Genomic DNA, 18,891 nt, shown 5'->3' on the forward strand with positions numbered 1-18,891 from the left:
TCGATCCGAGATATTGCTGACCCTGGCACCAGGGAGGCAACAGACCATCCGGGATTCTCGATCCCTTCCACAGAGCCTCTTATCTGTCCCGCTAACTATCAAATCCCTTAGCACTACTGCTCTCCTATTTTCCCTCCTTCCCTGCTGAGCTGAGGGTCCAGTTTCAGTGCTAGAGACGCAAGCACTGCAACTTGTCCCTGGTAGGTCGTCCCCACCAACCGTATCCAGAATGATATACTTATTATTGGTGGGGACAGCCACAGGTGTGCTCTGCTCCTTCTGTCTATTTCCCTTCCCTCTCCTGACAGTCACCCAGCAACCTGTCTCTTGACTCTTAGGGGTGACTACCTCCTTGTAACTGCTGTCTCTTTCTGCCTCTGCCTCACGAATGATCCGAAGTTCATCCAGCTCCAGCTCCCTAACTCGGTTTGTCAGGTGCTACAGCTGGATGCACCTTTCAAAGGTGCAGTCATCAGGGACAATTGTGGTCGCCCTGACTTCCCACATACTGAAAACGGAGCATTCGACTGCACTAACTGCTGCGTCCATTACTTACTCCTAAGGTAGTTGAATTAAAAGAACTTAATCGGCCTTACCTCACTTGGAGTGAAGCTCGTCTTCAGCCTCAGCCTGCCGAAGCCTCTCCAGCCAAAGCCGTCCCACTCTGACTCAGTCCACCCCGACGATGTCCGCTTCGCTGGGCGAAACCGCTCTTATAGTGCGCTAGCTGACCGGCTGTCTTCTGCTCCTCCGCTCCCAATTGGTTGGCTGTTTTTAAAAAAACGAAAAAGCCCGCGAATCCTCTCCTGCTCAGCTCTGACAACGGCCGCTCCGCTAGACGAAGCATCTTTTGTAGTGCGCTAACTCCCCGGTTGTCTTCTGCTCCTCCGCTCCCAATTGGTTGGCCGTTTCAAAAAAAAAACGAAAAAGCCTGCGAATCCTCTCCTTCTCAGCTCTGACAACGGCCGCTTCTCTCTCTCTCTCCCCGTCTTGTGTTACGGCGGCTGGCACCCGGCTTAACGGTGCATTACCGTCACCTTCAGCTCCGGAGTGTGCAATAGACTTACATTCTAACTCCCTTCACCCAATATCTATCTGTCTCTCTCTCACTCACTCACACACACACACACACACACACACACACACACACACACCCTAAACTGAACTTTATCTTCCCATCTTTGGCCATCCTAGTATCCTATTCCTGCTTATCTATCATATCCTATAAAAAAAACTCTGTAGCCCTTAAGAAAGCTAAAAATACCCTGACCTGTGTTCTCTCACCCATGCCCAGCAACTCTTTTACTGTGAATTCCTGCACCCCCAATTCCCTGAGATGAATTCTCATCATCTCGCTCTGTATCCCATACTTCCTGCAACTCAGAACTACATGTTCTACTGACTCCTCTTCCTGATATTCCTCACACAATCCGGTCTGGTGTTTCCCTATCATTTTCAATGTTTTGTTTAGTGCACAGTGCCCCAACCTTAATCTAGTCCACACAGTTTCCTCCCTTCTGCATCCACTACCTACCCTAGTACCTGCAACACTTTTTTGAATTTGATATAAATGCCTCCCTTTCCCCTCCCTGTTCCATCTTTCTTGCCACATTTGGTTGATTTTTTCCCGGATTGCACACTTAACCTCTGCTTTACTGATACTAATGTGCATTTCTATATTTTCCTTCTTTAACGCCCTCTTTGCCAACTCATCCACCCTCTCATTCCCCTTCATCCCAACATGTGCCAGAACCCTTACAATTTTTACCTGACCTCACTGATTTGCAATTCTTGTGACTGACAGAAGGACTTCATAAAGTACATCTTGTCGACTGTTTGAGTGAGAAGACCTTAAACTTGCTAGAACTCAGGATGAATCTGAGCATATCAACGTTTTGATTTGTCTAGCTTTTTCCCAACAGGCGCTTCGCTAGACGAAACCTCTATTATAGTGCACTTAGCTGACCGGCTGTCTTATGCTCCTCCGCTCCCAATAGGTTGGCCATTTAAAAAGACTGAAAAAGCCCGCCAATCCTCTCTTTTTCAGCTCTGACAATTCCACTCCACTCAATAAAATTAAAATAATAATAATAATAATAGCCATGAAGAATCAACGAAAGACTGCACCAACTTGGGCGTTCAACCGGTGTGCAAAAGACAACAATTTGTGCAAGTTTTAAAAAAAAAATAGATAAGCGACCAATACTGAGAACTTGAGATGAAGATTCCTTGAAGGTGATCCCATTGGTTGTGGGGAACATTGAAAAGATGGGGCAAGTGAAGTTATCCACATTGGTTCAAGAACCCGATGGTTGCGTGGTAATAATTTACCCTGGACCTGGTGGTGTGAGTCCGGAGGCTTCTGTACCTTCTTCGCTGTGGAAGCAGCTAGAAGAGAGCAGGACCTGGGTGGTGGGGGTCCCTGATAATGGATGTTGCTTTCCTGCGACAATGCTTCATGTATATGTGCTCAATAGTAGGGAGGACTTATTGGGCTGTACCCACTGCTTTTTGAAGGATTTTCTACTTAAAGGCATTGGTGATTTCATACCAGGCTCTGATGCAGTCAGTCAATACCTACAGAAGTTTGTCGAAGTTTTAGATGTCATACAAATCTTTGCAAACTCCTGAGGAAGTAGAGACGCTGCCGTGCTTTCTTCATAATTGCACTTGCATGTTGTGCCCAGAACAGGTCCTTCAAAATAATAACACAGGAATTTAAAATTGCTGACCCTTTCCATTTCCTAGCTTCTGATGAGGACTGGCTCATGGACATCTGGTTTACTCCTCCTAAAGTCAAGAATCAGCTCTTTGGTCTGGCTGATATTGTGTGAGAGGTTTTTGTTCTGGTGCCACTCAGTCAGCTTGTTAATGTCCCTCTTATAGGCTGATACGTCATCACTTTTCATTCAACCTGTGACAGTGATGTCATCAGCAAACTTGAATGTGATATTGGAGCTGAACTTAGCCACGTAATTTATAGTGAGTAGAGTAGAGAGTTGAACACTCAGCATTGTGGTGCATCTGTGCTGATGGAGGTCACAAAGGAGATGTTGTTGCCAATCCAAACTGGCTGGTGTGTAATTGAGGATCCAATTGCACAAGGAGGATTGAGTCCAAGGTTTTAAAGTTTGTTTAGTTTTTAGGGGATGATTATGTTAAATGCTCAGCTGTAGTCAATAAAGAACATCCAGGTGTATGCTTCTTTGCTGTCCAGATATTCCACGGTTAAGCAGAAAGCCAATGAGATGGAATCTACTGTGGACCTGTTGGTCTGGTAGGCAAACTGGAGTGGATACAATTCACTTCTCAGGCAGGAGTTGATACGTTTCATCACCAACTTCCCAAAACACCTCTCCACTGTGGATGTAAGTGCAACTGCATGATAGACTTTGAGGCAAATTACTACGTTCTTCTTAGACTCTGGTCTAATTGAAGCCTACTTGAAGCAGACTGCCAAAATGAGAGGGTAAAGATCCCAGTGATTACTCCATCCAGTTTATCAGCACAGATCTTTAGCACTTGGCCAGGTAACCATCTGGGCGAAATGTTTTACATGGGTTCACCCTCCTGAAGGCTGTTTGCACGTTGGCCGCAGAGACTGGAATCACAGGATCATCGGGGGCTGTGGGAGTCTGTAGTGGTTCCTCCATGTTTTGATGGTCAAATCAAGCATAGAAGGCATTGAGCTCATTTGGAAGTGAATCCCTGTTGCCACCTATGTCACTTAATTTAACTTTATAAGAGGTGACAGTATTCAAGCCCTGCCACAACTGTCGAGCATCCTTCACTGATTGAAGTTTTGTCTGGAATTGCAACTTTGCTGGTGAGATGGCTTTCCAGACATTGTACTATACTTGGATCTCTTGCAGCTTTCTTGGTCACCAGACTTGAATGCCTCTGATTTGGTCCTTAGCAGATTGTGGATCTTATGGATCATCCAGGGCTTCTGGTTGGGAATACTTGAATCATTTTGTGGGGAGACCCTCGTCTACAACTGTTTTAAAGTCCATGACAACCATTGTGTATTCATTCAGATCCATAGGTGTGTCCACAAACACTGCCCAGTCCATCAATTCAAAGCAATCCTGTATCTGCTCCTTTACCTCCAATGGCCACCGCTTTGTTGTCCCAATGTCTGGAATTTTGCTCTTTACTCTCTCCCTGTATGTAGGTAGGAGAGGGACAGCCAAGTGATCAGATTTACCAGAATACGGTCTGGGCATGGAGTGGCTGGCACTCCTCATCTTAGTATAGCTGTGGTCTAGTCTGTTGGGGCCTCTGGTGCTACAGGTTATATGCTGATGATAATCAGGCAGGGTTTTCTTCAAACACGCCTGGATGAAGTCCCTGACTATGATTTGAAATTCATCGGGATAGGCTGTTTCTTGTTTGGAGACAGCATCATGCATTATCTCAAGTGATCACAGGATCACAGCGGGGGAGCAGTGAGAGAGAGTTTCACTGAACTCCCGTCGAAGGGAAGATTTAAACATCTTCAGGATAGGCATCTCTGGAAGAGACTTCGCAGAGTAGTAATCCAATCACAAACAAGAGACAATCTGGAGATGCTGGAAATACGAGAACCACATACCAGGCAGCATCTATGGGAAAGAGTACAGTGAACGTTTCGCGCCGAAACCCTTCGGCAGGATTTTGTGCATTTTTTTTAGCCACACAGCCAGTGTGTATATTCCAGGTGAGATCTTCAGTGATGTGTATACTGAGGAACTTGAAACTACTCTCCCTCTCAACTGCAGTCCCATTGATGTTGATCGGGGCGAGCCTGTCTCTGTTCCTCCTGTAATCCACAATCAGCTCTTTTGTTTCTTTGGACATCGAGGGAGAGTGGTGCTCTTCAGAATCAGGTTTATTATCACTGTCTGATATGGTAGGAAACTTGTTGATTTGCAGTACAGTGCAAAGACGTAAAATACCACGTAATAATACAAAATGTGTAAAAAAGGAATAACTAGGCAGTGGTCATGCACCGTTCAGAAATATGATGATGGGATGGGGGAGTGGGGTGGTGGTCATGTCTGAGATGAAACTGTTCCTGAATCCAGTTGGGGTTGGTTTATTCATAGCGACAGCTGGCTGCAAGGCCGAGGGTTAGAAGGAGACGAAACATGGTGGCACTGAACTTTAGGATAAAGTTTATTGGAGATATTTCATTGCACCTCCTGCCTCTGCACTCTTTATTTATTTGTTTGACAGAATCGCGTATTGTTGCACAGTTCGTGTTTCAGTCGCTTGTTGAGTCGCAGCTCTGATATTAACAGAGAAGATGGTGATGGGTCTCTTCAGAAGCTTTAAAATTAGACAGGGGATTGTTGGTTAGAGATGGGCAGGATAAAGTGGGAATTCCAAAACTAAACTGTGGAAGGAGAAGGTCCATAAAAAAAACTGTTTGTGAAATCGTTTTGAATTTTCTGAACTTCATTTTTCCATATGACATGTGAGAGGTAATCTGGCCCATGGAGTCTGTGTGGGACCCACATCAAAGACGTTGGATCGATCTCCTTGGTTATTTTCACAGGAAACTTATTCCTCTTGTGTGCCAATAAAGTCTCACCTGATTCACCAACAACCCACTACCTAGGGTAACTTACAGCAGCCAGTTAACCTACCAAGCAACCCATTTTTGAGATGTGGGAGGACTGATGGGTTTCACCAGGGGAAACCCATCAGACTGAGACTGTGCAATTCCCAACAGCCCCAGACTGAGATCAGGATGAAACCAGCATCATTGATTGAAGTGGAGAAGCAGCACCATCACTCTTGGTAATCTAGAAGTTGCAAGTAGTTGTCTCCCAGGAGTCACAATCCTGTTAGTCACAATCACTCAGTGGGAAACATTTCCAGACATTTTGAGTAGACACAATTGTGACCAGCAGACATTGTTTGTCCACTTCAGCAGAGTCCACAGGCAGTTCCACACATGGAGTGACTTTGGAGAGGAGGAATTTCAGCAGCTTGACAAAACACTGACTCTCAGATACTTTGCTTGATCTAGTCACAGCCAAGAGACATAGCTCTGGGACAAGGCCCTTGAATCAGCAACACTGGGGTGATACTCAGTAACAGTATGCTCAACCTTCGAACCCCACTGAATGCAGTCATGATCTGCACATTGCTGATCCTTCTTCTCAAAAAGCTACACCCCTCAGAACATTGGGCTTCCCTGTTGCAGTTAAATCTGATCATTTTGAAAGGACATGGTTCCATGTTGTTTCTTTCGAAAAGTTGTTTGATGCATTTTGTTCCCAAATGTACGAGGGTGACTGTCTGCGAGGGTAAGGGGAACGTATATACACGAATAGGCGAGGGGGAGGAAAGGGTCGGGTCTTGTTTTGCCGTTGTTGAATTTTTACTGCTGTTCTGTTGTTGTTAAGCACAAGAGATTCTGCAGATGATTGAAATCCTGTACAACACACAAAATGCTGGAGGAAAAAAAGTGAATTTCACTGGATGATTTGATGGTGTAACAAAATCGCAAACAAAGGACGAAGTGAACACATGCTAAAGGTTAAAGGAATTTGCTGGGTATCAGGGTTATTTAAAGAATAAAACACAGAAAGATGAAAACCATCGATGCAGTAGTAAATGAGGAAAAAAAAACAACCAATCACTAAGCCACGTGACATGATACACTGAACTGAGGTGCATTTTCAGTAATAGACTAAGATAACTGCACTGCTCCAAAGAGTGCTAAATCAGGGCATTCTTACCCTCGACCATTAGGCTCTATAATGAGACAACCTCCAGCTGGGAGAGTAATGACCCCTCCTGTTAAACTTTTTGAAGTAACTTATTTTTTATTACTTCTCTTCTAATATTTGTATATCTGTGCACTTTTAATGCTACCGTGACACTGTAATTTCCATTGCAATCGATAATGTACAGATCTATCGAAGAAGGAAACCGCTATTCTTATACCATCCCTCTTGCCCCCATCTATCTCACCCTCCATTCCTCTCTCCCCACTCTCTCCCCACATTCTTCCCACTCTCCTTCCCCCTTCCTCCCCTCCCATTTCCCCTCCCTCTACCCCGTCTCCTTTCTCCCTCTACCCCCACACCTCCTCCTCCTCCCTGTCTTCCCCCTCCCCCTCTCTCAACCCCTCTCTCCTCCCCTCCTCGCTTCCCACCACTCTTCGCCCCTCCACACCCTTTCCCCTCCACTTCTCACCCCCAGAATACAAAGGAGATGGGAGGGGAAGGCGGCTTGTTGGAAGATGAATACTGTGACAGGAATCCGTCCTGAACACACTTAACAAACTCTGCCCCGTCTAAACCCTCGGAACTAATCAGGTGCAAATCAATATTAGGGAAGTTAAAGTCACCTATGATAACAACCCTGTTATTTTTGCACCTTTCCAAAATCTGCCTCCCAATCTGCTCCTCTGTATCTCTGCTGCTACCTGGGGGCCTATAGAATACCCCCAATAGAGTAACTGCTCCCTTCCCGTTCCTGACTTCCACCCATACCTACTCAAAAGAGGATCTTGCTACACTACCCATCCTTTCTGTAGCTGTAATTGTATCCCTGACCAGTAATGCCACCCTCCTCCCCTTTTTCCGCCCTCTCTACCTCTTTTAAAGCACTGAAATCCAGGAATATTGAGAATCCATTCCTGTCCTGGTGCCAGCCAAGTCTCTGTAATGGCCACTACATCATAATTCCATGTATGTATCCAAGCTCTCAGTTCATCACCTTTGTTCCTGATGCTTCTTTCATTGAGGTACACACATTTCAGCCCTTCTACCTTACTGTCTTTACACCATTTATTCTGCTTCTCTTTCCTCAAAGCCTCTCAATATGTTAGATCTGGCTTTACTCCATGCACTTCTTTCACTGCTCTATCACTCTGGGTCCCATCTCCCTTGCAAATTAGTTTCAACCCTCCTGAACCATGCTAGCAAACCTACCTGCAAGGATATTGCTCCCCCCCGAGTTCAGGTGCAACCCATCCAATCTGTACAGGTCCCACCTTCCCCAGAACAGATCCCAATGATCCAAAAATCTAAAACCCTGCCCCCTGCACCAACTCCTCAGCCACGCATTCAACTGCCATCTCCTCCAATTCTTACCATCACTGTCACGTAGCACTGGCAGCAATCCTGAGAACGCCATCCTTGAGGTCCTGTTCTTCAGCCTTCTGCCTAATTCCTGAAACTCACACTTCAGGACCTTATCCCTCTTCCTGCCTATGTCGTTGGTCCCAACATGTATCACGACTTCTGGTTGCTTTCCCTCTCGTACCAGGTTGTCGTGCACCCGGTCAGAGACATCCCGGACAATGGCACCCGGGAGGCAACAAACCATGCGGGTGTCCTTCTCATGTCCACAAAATCTCCTGTCTGCTCCCCTGACTATAGAGTCTCCAATGACGACAGCTCTCCTCTTCTCCATCCCACCCTTCTGCACCACAGGGTCAGACTCAGTGCCAGAGGCCCTGCCACCGTGGCCCACACCTGGTTGGTCGTCCCCGCCAACAGTATCCAGGACGGTAAACTTATTATTCAGGGGAATGTCTACAGGGGTGCTCTGCACTGCCTGTCTGCTCTCCTTCGCTTTCCCCTCTCTGACTGTCACCCAACGACCTGCTTCCGACAGCCTAGGTGTGACTACCTCCCTGTAGCTCTCATCTATGACTGCCTCATTCTCCCTTATGAGTAGATCATCTAGCTGCTGCTCCAGGTTCCTTACATGGGTCTTCCAGATCGCCCAGCCGCATGCACTTCTGGCAGATGTGACTCTGCGGGAGAGGGTCGTTCCCCCAACACTGCCGCATCTCACATGAGAGGCACATCACCATCTCAGGAGGCATTGGAAAGACTAACTGCGAGCTAGCTTGTCCTCCGCCTGAGTGGAAAGATGAATGGACCATGAGAGAAAAAGGAGGAGGAGGTGACACAGGGGGATGTAATAGGCAGAGGTAAAAGGTTGTGGGGAAATAGAGGAAGGCCTGGGGTGGAGGGGGGGTTCGTACATGGGAAGGAGAAATCCATATTCATGCCAAAACGTTGGAGGCTACCCAGTTAGAATATAGGTGTTGCTCCTCCACCCTGAAGGTGACCTCATCATTGCACAAGAGGAGGCCATTGACTGACACGTCGGATTGGGAATGGGAATCAGAATTGAAATGCTTCGCCACAGGGAAGTTCCGTGTGTGGTGTATGGAGCGGAGGTGTACAGTGAAACAGTCCCAATTTGTAACAGGTCTCCTAATTTTTTAAAGCAGAAGTTGATAGGTTCTTGATTCGTAAAGGATGTCAAAAGTTACAGGGAGAAAGCTGGAGAATGGTGTTGAGAAGGATAATAAATCAGCCATGATGGAATGATGGTGGTGACCCGATGGGCCAAATGCCTTTTTGTTTATCATCTCCTACTGTAATTTATATCCCACATCCTGGTTGCCCTCTCCTCCTTCTCTTCCTCCCATGGTCCACTCTCCTCTCCTGGCAGTATTTTTCCCAACAAAATAAACTTTATTCATAATAAAAATTATTTACAACAATAAGCCATTCAATGCCCTTCCATTTTTTTTTACATTCATGGTCAGTGCTTTCTATGCTGTTTTATTACATTCATGCACATTAATAACACTGTTGCCACTCATGTGGCTCTCTGGGATGGTATACTAAGTACTACAATAATTGAGGAGGCTCTTCACCCCACCCGGCCCCTCCCTCCTAATTTGGAGAAGAACCCTACACCCTTGTCCTCCCCACCGAGCCCTTGCAGCGGTTGCATAAATCTTCAGTGCGTCTCTCGGCATGTTCTCCTGCAGCCTGCTATATATCTTTTGGCAGCATTCCATCATAACATCTAGATGTGATGGTAGAGCAACAAGTTTCAGGCAGAACAAAGAGTGTCTTTCACCGAGTTAATGATTAACCAGCAGCATTTGATGTTTGTCTCCCGTACGTCTCTAGGATCTCTTCTCCAGCACTTTACCTTTCTCACCTACCAGCCTTCACCTTCTACTTAATCCTCCTTCCCCACCCATCACACCCCTCCAGCTTTTATTCTGGTGTCTTTCCCATTCCTTTCAAGTTGTGCTGAAGGGCCCAGACCTGAAACTTCAACATTTCTGCAAACATTTTCTGATCTGCTGAGCTCCTCCAGAATTTCGTGTGTGTGTTTTGCCCTGGCTACTCTTCAGAGGTCGTCTATAACTCCCAACCAGGTCTTTTTACCCTTGCAGTTTCTCAATTCTGTCTAGGCGGATTCTACATCTTTGGTCCTTTGTTACCTCTTTCTAAGGATTTGAATGATATTTTTTTCATAAACAGAGCCACCCCACCGTCTCTGCCTACCTGACTGTCATTGTGATATGATGCCCAGCTATGATCTTCTTTCAGCCACGACTCAGTGATCTCCACAACAATATACCTTCCAATATCTAACCAATTCATTTATTTTTCTCTTTACTTATCTATTTAATTTATTTACACAATTTATATATATATATATATATATATTTGCACATTGGTTGTTTGTAAGTTTTTCATAAGTTCGGAGGACCATCACCACACGGAGTCTCAGTATCTGATGAAATATCAAGTTTCGGGCTGCCAATCCTTAGCCATCAGCTCCCTTACTCAGACACCATCCAGATCCTGATCCCTCCATCTTACCAAATCCTCCAGATACGCTGGAATGGTTTGCTGGGTTTCAGATTTGTCAGCCTCTTCACAGGCTGGCTTGGTCAGTTCAGCCATGGTCACGTTCTGCTGTTTCAGAGTTACCACTTTCTCAGTTAGGGTGGCCACTCGTTCTGCTGCCCAATCCCATATGTCTTTTTCCATAGCATGGCCTTTAAGGTCGTACCCTTACTCTCCTCCGGATTGGGAAGCTTTAAGTTATTTAACAGAGTGGCTCCATAGCCTAGACGCAACTACTCCTGCTCTACATCTCGATTCTCTGGCACGTGGAGGGCAACGCATGGATGGTACTTTGCCACTGCTCTGAAACCACGGGTGTTGTCCATACACCCCATACCCCAGACTGCACCCCACCTGTGGTACGTCTTGTGGTTTGTGAAACATAGCCCCCATTATGCTGACTCCTGCTGGTGATGTCAATTGTGCAATGAAAATGTTTTAATATTTGTTTGTTGCTCTTTTCTGATTCAGCAGTGAGAGGTATCCTAAAACAGAAGAGGTACTGTACACATGTTAAAGGTGGGAGAAAATTACTTTATTTGAGATATAAAGACTAAAATACAGAAAGGAATAATGATTAATAAAGCAGTACAAGGGACAAAGTAATACTTATCAACCAATCACTAAACCATGCTGCACAACACACTGTCAGAGGGAACCAAAGATGCTCGACAGCTTTCCCTCAGTCTCCGCCTCTCTTTCTTTCTTTCTTTCTTTCTCTCTATCTCTGTCCTTGTTTCTATCCCCAATTCTTAGCTCTAGTGATGTCCCAGGATGAGAGAAAATTCCCCCTTTCCCCTTTTTATATCCTTTCAGATCCCTTCAAGCACCTATCACAACATTTTCCCTCGTACTTTCCCAAACGAATGTGCTTTTCACCATTTTCTGCTCTCAAGGCACTGGTACTCACACAAAGTTCTTGGAACATGGCTGTGAACTCACAACCCAGGCTAACACCATTTTGTCTTATTTGTGATGCAGATATTAACATATATTCAAGGAAGGAATCACATTTAAATCTCTCATTACAGATGTACAGGTGATAAATAGGTGAATCTGAATCCGAATCTTCCTGGTTGACTTTGCACAGCAGTTGAGCAATCTGCATTTATATGATAAATAGGCTTCCCTACTGAGGTTAAATCTAAGCTTTTTGAAAGTACATGATTCCAAATTGTTTCTCTGGAAAATTTGTTTGCTGATGCATTTTTCTCCCAATGCACACTGTTTGAATATGCTGCTCTATTGTATTGGTCCTGGTTGACTTTGCACAGCAGTTGGGGAATCTGCACTTATATGGCCTTAACAACGCATACATTGGACTTCGCAGTCAGAGAACAACATAGGCAAGGCTCAGGACTGTGTTCTCACTACTGCAGGGCTGGTGCTGCTAAACGTGCCAAATAGATTGTGAGGTGTGTGACCTATTACAAATAATTGTGCTATTTCTTGTCTGCAATGAATGCTCTATTTTATTTCAGAGGAAGCAGGATTCCAGAGACAAATGGAATCAGATATCCTACACAAACATGAGAAAATCTGCAGATGCTGGAAATTCAATCAAGATACACAAAATGCTGCTGGAACGCAGCAGTCCAGGCAGCATCTATAAGAAGAAACACAAGTGACGTTTCGTGCCGAGACCCTTCCTCAGGACTCACTGAAAGGGCAGAGAACAAGAAATTTGAAAGTGGGAAGGGGAGGGGGAGATCCTAAATGATAGGAGAAGACAGGAAGAGGCAGGATGAAGCTAAAAGCTTGAAAGTTGATTGGCAAAAGGTATGCAGAGATGGAGAAGGGGCGAGGGTCATGGGACGGGAGGCCTCGGGAGAAAGAAAGGGGGAGGGCCCAGAGGAAAATGGAGAGTAGGCAAGAAGTGATAGTAAGGGGGACAGAGAGAGAGAGAAAAAAGTGGGGAAATAATAGATGGGGTGAGAAGTGGAGGAGGGGCATTAATGGAATTTAGAGAAGTCAGTATTCATGCCATCAGGTTGGAGGCCACCCAGACGGAATATGAGGTGTTGTTCCTCCAACCTGATCGTGGCCTCATCCTGACAGTAGAGGAGGCCTTACACTTTCACCCTCGTCACCATTCAGAGCCCCAGACACTCTTTCCAGGTGAGGCGACACTTCACCTGTGAGTCAGCTGGGGTGATATACTGCGTCCGGTGCTCCCGGTGTGGCCTTCTATATATTGGTGAGACCCGACGCAGACTGGGAGACCGTTTCGCTGAAAACCTACACTCTGTCCGCCAGAGAAAGCAGGATCTCCCAGTGGCCACCCATTTTGAATTCTAAGTCCCATTCCCGTTCTGACGTGCTTAAGGTCTGAAGCTTATCAAGCCAGTTATCTCTGATATATATGTGTGTGTGTGTGTGTGTGTGTGTGTGTGTGTGTGTGTGTGTGTGTGTGTGTGTGTGTGTGTGTGTGGTCAAAGACCTTCCTTCCTTTCTGAGTTTAATTTGAACTTTTGAAGCCCATTTTGCCCTGTGATACAAGTCTGCCCCTCAACTGCAACCAGGTGCAGCATCCATGGCAGTAAGTGGACTTCATTTCACTGGAAACGCTTCCACAGCAGGAAGTCTGGGTCCATAAGTGACAAGCAGTGAATGTGTCTTGGCTACAAGAGACAAGTAGCCAGCCTCTCCTCGTGTATGTGCTCTTGCCTGAGTGACCTAGATGGTCCAGTGTTCAGCGTCGTACTAACTTTCATGCCAGGAAAAATGCAGAAGCAAGTTCTATTACTGTTGTGCAGACAGTTAATCGTTAATTGTTAACAGTTCATTGTTGGGTTTGTTGTCAATGACATAGTTTGCAGAAACACAACTTTGTGCAGTTTTGCACACTTTGAGTGAACATTTGTCCATAACTCCCATCATAGTTGCTGGGGAAAGCAGCAGGCCAGGCAGCATCTCTAGGAAGAGGTACAGTCGACGTTTTGGCTGAGCTCCTTCGTCAGGACAGGCACACTTTGATGTGTGTTGCTTGAATTTCCAGCATCTGCAGAATTCCTCATGTCCATAACCCCATTGCCTTTACTGATGAAACCTACAGACTTTTGCTGGTGGTTTCCAGCACAGCATGAATATGCCTGTGTCACATGGCCTTCATTTTCATTTCATGTTTCTGAGAACCTGGAGTTGCTGGTAAAGTGCAGGAGGTCCGTTTCAATGTTTAGCACATGTTGCATCAGGGTGCTGTGTGGATTTTTTGAACAGCACCTCCTGGTTTAGAGTGGCATACCTGGTCCTTGATACCCTTGCAGGCAAATATCAAAGCTGACTAAAAAGTCAAATCCTCTTGTGAGAAGCTTCAGCAATTTGTGCTAAGCTTTGGCCACCAGAGGACACATGTATTGTGCTCAGTGCTGACAGTGTGCGGCTCTCTTCGCTGGAAAAAAAAACAAAATGTGTAGCATCCTCTGCAGGACTGCAAAAGGATCAGAAGATGTTGAATCCTTGTGGGTTGAGTTAAGAAACTGCAAGGGTGAAAGGACCCTGGTGACAGTTATATACAGGCCTCCAAACTGTAGCTGGGAGGTGGTCTACGGATTACAACAGGAAATAGAAAAGGCATGTCAAAAAGGCAATGTCATGATAGTCATGGGAGATTTTAACATTCGTTGGAAATATGAGGAAGGGGCAGGACATATATATCCCAAAATTGAAGAAATATTCATATCGCAAAACAGTACAACCGTGGTTGACAAGGGAAGTCAAAGCTAATGTAAAATCAAAAGAGAGGGCATACACCAAAGCAAAAATTAGTGGGAAGATAGAGGATTGGGAAGTTTTAAAAATCTACAGACAGCAACTAAAAGAATCATTGGAAGGGAAATGATGAAATATGCAAGTAATCTAGCAAACATCAAAGTGGATAGTAAAAGCTTTTCCAAGTATGTACAAAATAAAAGAGAGATGAGAGTGGATGTAGGACCAGTAGAAAATGAGGCAGGAGAAATAATAACATGGGAAAAGGAAATGGCTGATGAGCAAAATGAGTATTTTGCTTCAGTCTTCACTGTGGAAAAAAAACCAGCAGTGTGCCAGATGTTGTAGTGTTTGAAGGAAGAGAAGTGGGTGCAATTACTATTAGAAGGGATAAGGTGCTCAAAAAGCTGAAAGAACTAGGGGTACCTAAGTCACCTGGACCAGATGAACTGAACAATGGGGTTCTGAAAGAGATATCATTAGAGATTGTGGCAGCACTAACAATGATCTTTCAAAAATCATTGAACTCTGGCATGGTGCCAGAGGACTGGAAAATTGCAAGTGTCATTCAACTCCTTAAGAAAGGAAGCAGGAAGGAAATTATAGTCCAGTTAGCCTGACCTCAGTGGTTGGGAAGATGTTAGAGTCAATTGTTAAGGATGTGGTGATGATGTACTTGCTGACACAGGTCACAATAGGACAAAGTCAGCATGGTTTCCTTAAGGGAAAATCCTGTCTGCCAAACCTGTAGGAATTCATTGAGGAAATTACAAGTAGGAGATAAAGGCGATGCAGTGGATTTTGTATAATTGCACTTTCAGAAGGCCTTTGACAAGGTGACACATGTGAGGCTGCTTAGAAAGTTAAGAGCCTGTGGTATTACAGGCAAGTTGCTAACATGGTTGGACCATTGGCTCATTGGAAGAAGGCAGCCAGTGGGAATAAAATGATTCTTCTCTGATTGGCTGCCAGTGGCTGGTGGTGTTCCACATGGGTCAGTTTTGGGACCACTACTTATTATGCTGTATATAGATGATTTGGATTATGGAATAGATGGCATTTTTGCCATGTTTGCAGATGATACAAAGATTGGTGGAGGGGCAGGCGGTATTGAGGAAACAGGTAGAATGCAGAAGGACTTAGACACATTAGGAGAATAGGGAAGAAAGCGGCAAATGAATTATAATGTTGGAAAATGCATGGTTATGAACTTCGCTAGCAGAAATAAATGCGCGGACTATTTTCTAAACTGGGAGAAAATAGAAAAATCTGAGATGCAAAAGGGCTTGGCGGTACTTGTGTAAAGCATCCTAAAGGTTAACTTACAGGTTGAATCAGTGGTGAGGAAGGCAAATGCAATGTTAGTATTCATTTCAAGACGTCTATAACACAAGAGCAGGAATGTGATGCCGAAACGTCGACTAATTTTTTCAACTGATGCAGACTGACCTGCTGAGTTCCCCCAGCGCATTGTGAGTGTTCCTTTGACAACAGCATCTGCAGATTATTTTGTGTTTATAAAAAGGGTCAGCCATGATTGAATGGCGGAGCAGACTCGATGGGCCAAATGGCCTATGTCTGCTCCGATGTCTTCTGGTCTTATTGTTCCTTTTTCCAAAATGCATTATTGTACATTTCCCAACATCTGCTATCTATTTGCCTATTTTTGCAATTTGTCTAACTCCTGCTGCAACCTCTTTGCTTCCTCAGCACTACTTACCCCTCAGACCATCTTCATATCAACCACAAACTTTGCCTCAAAACCATCAATTCCATTCTATATCATGGACAAACAACGTGAAAGGCAACAGACCCAATACTGATTCCTGAGGAACATCACCAGACACCGATAGTCAACCAGAAAAGGCCCCTTTTATTACCGCTTGCTTCTTCCTGCCTGTCAGCCATTCCTCTATCCATCTTAACAGATTTGTCAGGCAAGACTTCCCTTCACCGAAGCCATGCTGATTTTAAGTTACGTATTTTATCATTAGACTCCAACACTTTACCTACCATTGAGGTTAGGCTTACTGGACTATAATTTCCTTTCATTTGCCTTCCTCCATTCTAACTGGTGATGGAGGAGCGGGTAGTGTTGAGGAAACAGAGAGCCTGCAGAGAGACTTAGATAGTTTAGGGGAATGGGCAAAGAAGTGGAAAATGAAATACAATGTTGGAAAGTGTATGGTCATGCACTTTGGTGGAAGAAATAAATGAGCAGACTATTAGTTAGATGGGGAGAGAATTCAAAAATGCAGAGATGCAAAGGGACTCGGGAGTCCTTGTGCAGGTAACCCTAAAGGTTAACCTCCAGGTTGAGTCGGAGATGAAGAAGGCGAATGCAATGTTCGTATTAATTTCAAGAGGTATAGAATATAAGAGCAGGGATGTGCTATTGAGGTTCTATAAGGCATTCGTGAGACCACACTTAATTGGGATTTCAATAGCTTCCCAACTTCCCACTACCGTTTGCTACTTTATATGCCCTTTCCTTGGCATTTAGGCAGCCCTTAACTTCCTTTGTCAGCCACAATTGTCTACCCCTGCTATTTGAGAACTTCTTCCTCTGTGGGACATATCTATCCTGTGCCTTGTGAACTATTCCCAGAAACATCAGCCATCTCTGCTCTGCTGTTATCCCTGCCAGTATCCTCCTCCAATCCACCTGGGCAAGCTCCTCTCTCGTACCTCTGTAATTCCCTTTATTCCATTGTGATACTGATAGATGTGAGTTATGCTTCTCCCTCTCAAACTGCTCTATTAGCTGTTTTTTTAGTAATAGTTCTGATAGCGACCTTGGTCTGCACCCAATCACAGTCATTATACCTTCGCTCCACTGTACAGAACTTTGCAACTTAAGACTTCCTGTTTTTCCAATTCTGATGGAAGGTCCTTGGTCCAAAAGACTGACTCTTTTGCTTTGCAAATGTTTCCTGGCCTGCTGAATTCTTCAGAAATTTGGAATACACCACAATGTATTTTACTAAAATATAATTTTCCATTATTGAACAAATAAACTCTCAGATTGTGAAGCTAATTAGTTGCTGTAAATACAGTAATGACTGCAGGAACGTTTGGGGAGTTGATGTGAATGTGAGGAGAATAAAATGAATTAGGCAGGATTAATGTCAGTGGGTGTTTAGTGTTAACACAAATTTTGTGGACCAACTGGCATGTTTCCATACTGTTTCATTTTGTAAATCAATCAAAGTAAATAAAATATGCTAGTTATAAGAGGATCTAGTGCTTTCCCAGCAAATATGATGAATAAACTCTTCTCGGATTTCCAGCCGTGTACAGGTATCAATTTTAACCACAGTTTCGATGATAAACTCCGTCATACCACCGACTAGACATTCCCTGGCATCATCCCTGATGAAGATGGCAGAGTTTGTCATCTAAAAGTTGGTTAAAGCCGATACCTGGACCCAGTTGGAAGAGTTCATTCGTTATGCTATTTATGTTTTTATTCCATCTTTTGACTTTTAGACCTCACTCCATATCTGCATTAGATTCCAGAATTGAGTAACTAACACTCCAGTCATTCCCAACCTGTTTTACAAAATACCAGTTCATGTTCTTCACTAGTTTTTTTTTATTTTCAAAACGTGGGAATCCCATATCTGACACCAGTAAGCCCAGTATGACTTGTAACATTAATTGCAATTACATGTGGCTGTTATGGAATAGCGTTTTTTTTATTTCATTCAGTGTAAGATTAGATCAATACCTCTTGATGAATAAATCAAGGCATGAGAGAATCGAAGATATAGATAGAGAGAGAGAAAGAAAGAAGATATGTTTCCAAACAAACCTGTTAAATCACATCACCGTTTTCCTCTTTCTTTGGGCACCTTTTTTATTCACAGATTGAAAACCTAAAATCTGGGAAAAAGTGAATGCCTCATTAACAAAAGTTTCAATTTCTTGCACAGTATCTTAACACAGTTTAATAGGAAAAGAGTATCTGGGGCAAGAGCAGGTCCCCTTTAGGATCAATATGGTGTCTGTTTGGAGCGATGGGAAATGGGCAAAGACTCGAGTAAGGACAAGGACATGAAAGCTGGTGAAGTCAGGGAAGAAAATAATGAAATCCAGGAGCACCTCAACATTATGAAGTTTTGGAGTTCCTGAAATGCATAAGGGTGGATTAATCCTTGAACTGTATTTTAGGATGTTATGTGAAGCAAGGGAGAAGATGGTAAGGAGCTTTGTAGAGAATTTTGCATCGTCCTGCGCTGTGAGGATAACTGATTCTGTGTCTCTATTTAAGAAGGACAGTAGGAATAAAAGTGAAAAGAGGGCATATAATGTAGCAAACAATGGAGGGAATTAGAGGATTGGGAAGCTTTCAAAAACCGAAAGAAGGCAACTAAAAAAAGCAGTAAGGAGTGAAAAGATGAAATATGAAGTTATGCTAGCTAGTAAGATTAAAGAAGAGACTAGAAGATTATTCAGATATATAATGAGTAACAGAGAGCATAGAGTGGATATTGGACTGCTGGAA

The 18,891-nt window shown here is 44.2% G+C and overlaps 1 protein-coding gene across 1 annotated transcript in view; it reads right to left on the reverse strand.

Moving 5' to 3' along the window:
* Window positions 1-18,891, reverse strand: part of LOC140198465 (butyrophilin subfamily 1 member A1-like) — a 77,784-nt gene that overhangs the window by 56,309 nt on the left and 2,584 nt on the right. The window lies entirely within an intron of this gene.

This window comes from Mobula birostris, chromosome 5 (genome assembly GCF_030028105.1).
Source record: "Mobula birostris isolate sMobBir1 chromosome 5, sMobBir1.hap1, whole genome shotgun sequence".
Taxonomy (NCBI): Eukaryota; Metazoa; Chordata; class Chondrichthyes; order Myliobatiformes; family Myliobatidae; genus Mobula; species Mobula birostris.